The sequence below is a fragment of the Peromyscus californicus genome, unplaced genomic scaffold (assembly GCF_007827085.1).
Source record: "Peromyscus californicus insignis strain IS unplaced genomic scaffold, ASM782708v3 Scaffold_8__1_contigs__length_139910024, whole genome shotgun sequence".
NCBI lineage: Eukaryota > Metazoa > Chordata > Mammalia > Rodentia > Cricetidae > Peromyscus > Peromyscus californicus.
The window spans coordinates 36974095-36980987 of NW_026294606.1; positions in this window are offsets into that span (position 1 = coordinate 36974095).

Sequence of the window (6893 nt, forward strand, 5' to 3'; positions counted from 1 at the left end):
TGATTATTTCTGGGAACCCACTTCACCAAAGAAGGTCTGAGAGAACCACAGCTTTCTCATCTGCAGATATTGGCTTTATAAACCTTTGACATCTTCATGAATATATATAATCAGGCATCCTCTTACCCTCCCTGTCATCTATTTCCGTCATTAAGATTGCCCCCGTAATTTTAAACATCAAATGGTATTTTATTTCTTATTCATATTCAGGAAGACATATTGGCCAGAAATGAAGGATTTTGATTAATTACCAGAAAAGGAAATGAGAGTGTAGTTTGAGGTAGAGAATCTATAAAACTTATAGAAGGTGATTCCTTCAAAATTTACCCTTATTTCTTTTCAGAGTCTGCACCATGTATTCTGACTTTTAATTTAGGAAATAGCTTGAAACTACACTGATTATAAAATGTCTCCTTCAAGATTATTGGGTGAATTAAAAGCTTCAAAATGTATGCACTAAACACCAGGGAATGTGGATATAAGCTTGAAAGGGCATGATATTATGTTCCCTCTAACACTCCGAACCCTTTTAAGTGATTTTTACTATCTCACAAACTATTTTTTTTTTGCTTTTAAAAGTGACATGTACATGTATGATGGTTATAACTTTTGGTTATAACACATAGTTTCATATGTTTATCTCTTGATTTTAGTATGTGAAGTTGTATTTTCACCCTTTATGTGTATAGTAAAAAACAATCTTAGAGAGACTAAATGCCAAGATAGTAGACAGTCTTTTAAAATGAGGTTAGATTTGGGAAGGATTGTTGCTTGAATAATGGGAAGACTTGTGAAGACAGAAAAATGCTAGTGACAATGTGTCTATGTGTACTCATATCTAAGGAGAACCAGGTATTACCCATTCTTACGTGGTTTATTTAGGGAAGGAGCACAGTCATTTTTAGGGCAAAAATATGTATACACACACACACACACACACACACACACACACACACACACACACATTTTCACATAGATGCAAGTACACAATGCAATCCACAACAATTCTAGCCTCCACCCACAGGGAGGATATAGATAAACTGTTATGAACTCATGGTCTATCTGCCTCTCCTGACCCCAAACCACACTAGGGCAAGGTGACAAAAATGCATTTGTCCATGCACTCAAAAGTTCCATTCATCTTTTAGAGATTACCTAAGTAATATTATTTTAGTGAATAATAATGTAGTTGCTGATGACTTTCTTTAATTTGGGGGTTTAATGCATCTGAAGCAGTTTGTGACCTTTAGTTTTGGCTTTACTGAATATGGACTGACAGATGCAATATTTTTTTTTTTTTACCAAATCATATCTTCTTGTGGTGTTTTTCTTTTTCCTCTTTTAAAGAAAAATTTAAATATTTTGCTACACACACACACACGTGTGTGTGTGTGTGTGTGTGTGTGTGTGTGTGTGTGTGTGTGTGTGCGCACATGTGTGTGTCTGTCTGTGTATAGGTGTGAATATGACTACAAATACCACAGATGCCAGAAGAGGGTGTTACATGACCTAGAGCTAGAGTTACAGGTGGGAGTAAGCCTTCATAGTAGGTTCTGGGAACTAACCTTGGGTCCTCTGAGAAGCCAGTACATGTGCTGTTGACCTATGAGTTAACTCTCCAGCCTTTTTTATTTCCGTTGCACATTTATGTGACTTAGTGATCATCCATCCATGGTTGTGCTCTTATGGGAACTTAGAAATCTTTACTAAAGAATACCATCCTTAGATGCTTTCTTGGTACATACCTTAGTTTTTTTTTTTTCCTAATTGCTTTGAGATAATGTCAGGTTTCAACCCAGAAGACTCAAACTCAAGTGTGGCATTTTGCAGATATATCTATCTAAATGTAGATTTGGGGTCATTCATGTTTGCATGCTTAGTATCCATTTATCCTCTTGGACAAAATTCTGGATTGTCACAGAAATAAATATATATAATCCTGTGCAATTCTCTCCTTCTTTTCCATAAACTTTAGCATAAGGAAATCTGCTATAAAATGGACACTGACAACATAATATTGAATTTTATATGTGTCTGCATTTTGACCACTTGAGCAGTTGTAACTTCCTGTTAGACTCTTTATAAACTGCAACAGGAACCTTCTTTATTTAAAGGTGAGAGCTGCACTCTTCCGTAGGTATGAGGATAAGTATGCAGTAACTAGTTTAATAAGGAAAGTAGCAGTGGTGGCTTGTCATCTATCGTCCATGGCCTCACCAGTTTTTTTTTTAATCTGATGCTATCACCACCATTGAAACACACTTTCCTAGTGTAATATATAATTTCATAGTCATATAGTAACTAAAGAGATAATTATCTAGCTAAACTCCTTGTCCTTTGAAATTAACATGGGATGAAATGCAAATATAGATATGAATCAACTCCTTGATAATGAGCTCTATTTACTAAGAGCAAGTAAAAGATATAATCAGCATCTTTTCAATGACAGGGGACAAGTAAAGTTTCAAAGTCATGAGGAAGACAGCTGAGGGGAGGAAGACTACAGAATCGTGCCTGTGGCTGAATCTGATGAAATGAATGGATATTATGCTTTAAAGAGCTAATAAATATGTCTGTGATCAAATATAGAGAGAAGTATGGTTGTATTGATTTTGAGGTTTATAAACAGAAATCAAATGATATGGTCAAAATGATTATGGAAAAAGAAAGATTTCACAAGATAATGAGAAATGATGGTTACAGCTTGAGAAATTTCAAAGAGATTGTAAACTTCTACTTGTAAAATTATTAAACTTTCCATTTGACAAAAGATAAAGAATAAAATAGAAGGAAAAGGCACAAAATCAGAACAAGCTCAAATATATGAGGTATCTTTATTAAGAGAGATAATGAGGCACTCTCTTTAAAACATGTCAAAATCCAAATTCATGCTTGCATTCAAGTAATAAAACTTTAGGGAAAGAAAGATTTCTTCCCTTGTCTACTCTAGCTTTATGGCCAAGACTCTGAAAGTGTAAACACACGAAAATATACAACTTCACAAAATGTAAATGTTAAATGTCATACAGCCTTAGGAAATGGATAGGCAAAGGAACCTAGAAATGTCTGTTTTTATGCTTAAATAGGAGGATGGGGGGACAGCTGTGTAGAAGGATAACTGGAGAAAAAGTAGTCTGAGCTAGTGATAGTACATGTAAGTGAACTTAGGAAGGTCTGCTTGTTCAGCTCTTAATCGTATCTCTGTCATTAGAGGACAAAGGAGGTCATGTACTTTGAGTGCAGGGAATTCATTTCTGGAACAGAGGGTCTTGTGATCTACTTTACACAAAGGTCTGTGAATTCTTTCATGGGCTGCTTAGGGGGATAAGGTTGAGACTTCTCCCAGAATGGCCTCTCTGTTTGTAGGTTCTCTTAAGTAGAAGGCTGCTGTAAGTAGGAGTAGGACATCCTGATACTTCAGATGGAAACTGATTTTCCAAGGACAAGGAGTTAGTGGGTGATTTCTGTTTCAGTTGGGACACATATGGATGGCTAAGAATATTTTTGATCATACTGCTGCCTTTTGATAATTAAATGCCAACTGTCATCCTAATCATCTGACCCACACAGGGACAACCTCAGAGCAACATTATGCTATCAAATGCTAGTCAGAATTTACTAAGAAGGCCTGATTTATAATGAGATGCCTAAGAAATGTTAAGGTTTATTCTGCTAAAGGAACTTAACAATAAAATGACTCCTGATGAAATACTGTTATCCCCAGAGATCAGAGCATCTCTCAGTCCCTCATCAGAGAAGCTGCTTCTTGCAGTAGATAATAATTAGCAGCAAGATGCACAACTGGACAATGTACAGAGACTGTAAGACTTTGGAGCACTTGTCCCTAAATGTGACGTATTTATCAAACCTCTACTCTCAAGACTCAAGGATCTAGGTGGAAGATAAGATGGAAAGATTTTTAAGAGCCAGAGAAAGTGGATAACTCCAAGGAAATAGTGTCTTCTTGACACAGTGGGACTGATATACATATGAACTCATGGAGACTGTGACAACACACACAAGATCAGTACAAAATGTACTACTTGTGTTTTTGTAAACTTTTTGTTTTGTTGCTTTTTTGCCTTATTGATTCTCCTTAAGATTGTTTTTCTTTTCATTTTTTGTTTTATCATGTTTTTTTTTATTTTGAGAGAGAAAGAATATGACGCTGAATTGGTAAGAAGGTAGGGAGAGTCTGGGAGATGTTGAGGGAAAAGAAATAATAAGAACAAATTATATTCTGTGAAAAAAATTAATACACTTTTAATAAAAGATATAAACCAAAAGGAAAAAAGAAATATCAAGATATAAAAATAGCAAATGAAAAACTACATTTAAAATTACTGGAGTCACACAATTATTAATAGATAAATGTGTTAGGTTACAATAATTTGTGATATTTCATACATAAAGCAGTGATGCTCAGGCTGTCAATACTCCTTTTGTGTTCAATAACAGGATATAAAGCACAGAGCGTAGATTTTTAGATGCCAAAGAAATTATCCAAGACACAAGAGTAGGAGACAACATGTAAATATGTATTTCAAACACCTATAATATTTTTTTATTTGTCCTTAAAAAAATGTTATAGCTTCCTAAAAAAAAGTAGTGCTCCTGGCAACAATAATATTAAGAATATTAGAGATAGTAGTTGAGTGTGTTTTGACTTATTTCTCTTAATGGTGGGCAATGGTCATTCCATTGCTGGCAGATAAACAACACTAGTAAAGTCACTTCACGTAAAGCCTGAGGCCATGAGACAAAAATCCCCAGGCCCCACATGGTAAAAAGGAAAAACCAAAGTCCTATAAATTGTCCTCTGACCTTTAGACATGCATTGTTTCTTGTTTGTACCACCCCCCCAACACACACACACACACACACACACACACACACACACACACACACACACACACACACATGAAAAGGAAGGAAGGGAAGAAGAAAGGGAGGGAGAGAGACAGAGACAGGGAATATCAACAACTTGGGTCATTATCTTTGTTAACTTTCTGGTCAACCCTACACTCCTGGGTTTGGCCAACTGTTTGGTGTTAGAATCACTGTATCTGGGAACATGCCCCCAAATCTGTTTACATCACATTCATCCTGGTGACACATTGATATTATTTTGCCCTGAAACTTCCATGAAATTCTCATTATTCCTCTCTCTGGTTTAGCCTGGCCTAATTCACAATTGACTTTCTTTCTTTTCTCCTTCATTTAAACAATACAGTTTTATTCTCTTCATTTCTCATGAAGATTAATCATTCCAGAAGAACAACTTCTGAGCAATCCTATTTGGTTTAGAGTATGGAATTCAATGAAGAACAGTAGAATAAACCTGATCAGTTGCAACATTTTACAGATGGGAAAATGAGACAAACTTACTCAGTTACTTGTAAATTGACATTGTAACCACATGTTCAGCAGTGATACTTCTTGCCTTCTATCTTCTTGCTCATCAGCATTATACATGACTGTCACAACATTGTATATGGAAGTCTTTGTGAGGAGACGAAGATATGACCTTGAAAATATATCAAAAATCACATTATTATCTCAAGAAACAAAAAAGTCAAGGTAATTGGATTAGCAACAAGTAACAAGAGAGAAGTGGGGCCTTCAAGGAAGCATTGCCCTTGTCAAAGGGAATTTGAGTCCAATTCTAAACCATGCTATAAAAACAATTCATTTGCTAGACAGTTTGTAATATGCTGTTTAGATAAGTGATGCAAAGCTCTTAAATGTTTTTCTTATTTAAATTGGTGCTGGATTTATCTTCCATTTTGGTCTCCAGGAGTTATTTTACTAATATGAATCTTGCATATGTCATAAAATCTTCATTTAACTTTTCTTCTTGTCACTTCTATATCATTAGTAGAATGAAAGTCACAGATTTTTGCAGATTAAAAAGAAGATAAAAGGTTACCTGTCAACTACTTGAGAGAGGCAGTATTATTAACACCATTATGGGTGACTTGGCATTTGGAATTTCCCTCTTCTAAGGGCCATTTTGTACTCATGTCTTAGAAGTCAATGGAATAGATAAGAAATGGGTGTTTCTTCCTGAAAAGGGCATTGGTTTCATGCAGAGAAGAAGAGAATGGATACAAGCTCCAGTTTCTGGCACCTTCCAGTAACACTTACTAACAAAACATCCATCGTAATAATGAAGGTCATAGATTATTTTTACGGAAGCAGAAATGGGGTTGTATGTTTTCATATTTGGCTTCTAGGAAACCTCTTAATTAAGGTTGCATTAAATACTCAGGAAAGCCTATTTGATCATTTAAAAATGAGAAAAGATAGTAGGGACAGTCAAAGGATATGATATACAAGATTGCCAAAATGAATTTCATTGTTTTTGCACAATACATTAATGACATGATATAGATAACAGATTTTATGCTACATTTTAGAGCAATAAACTGTAAAATGAAAATATATTTTGAAGCATGCAGGACCACTATCTTATGAGCTATTCTCTTCATAAATGGATTTTACTAGTGATGCGATTACTCATATGAGTCAATGTGAACAGATTTTCAATCCCAGTCCTCAACAGAGAGGCTTGGTTGGGTGTTTCTTTTGTTTTTCATTTTTCAGGAATTTTCAAGAAATGTCATTACACTTTTTTTTCTGTACATTTTCCCTGTTGCCAGCTTTCTTTCATTATAATAACTACCAAGATAGTCCACTTAACATTAGGAAAGGTTGACAGTAGCTCAGAATTCTGGGGGCTCCCATCTCTGCCCCTGCTTTTGTTGGAGCCTGTGGGAGAGGTAGCAGCATTGCCCAGTGAAGTTACATGGCAGAACAGACCCCTCAGTTGGTGGTTAGAAGCAAAACAAAACAAAACAAAATTAAAAAAAAAAAGATGAAAGGCTAGACTC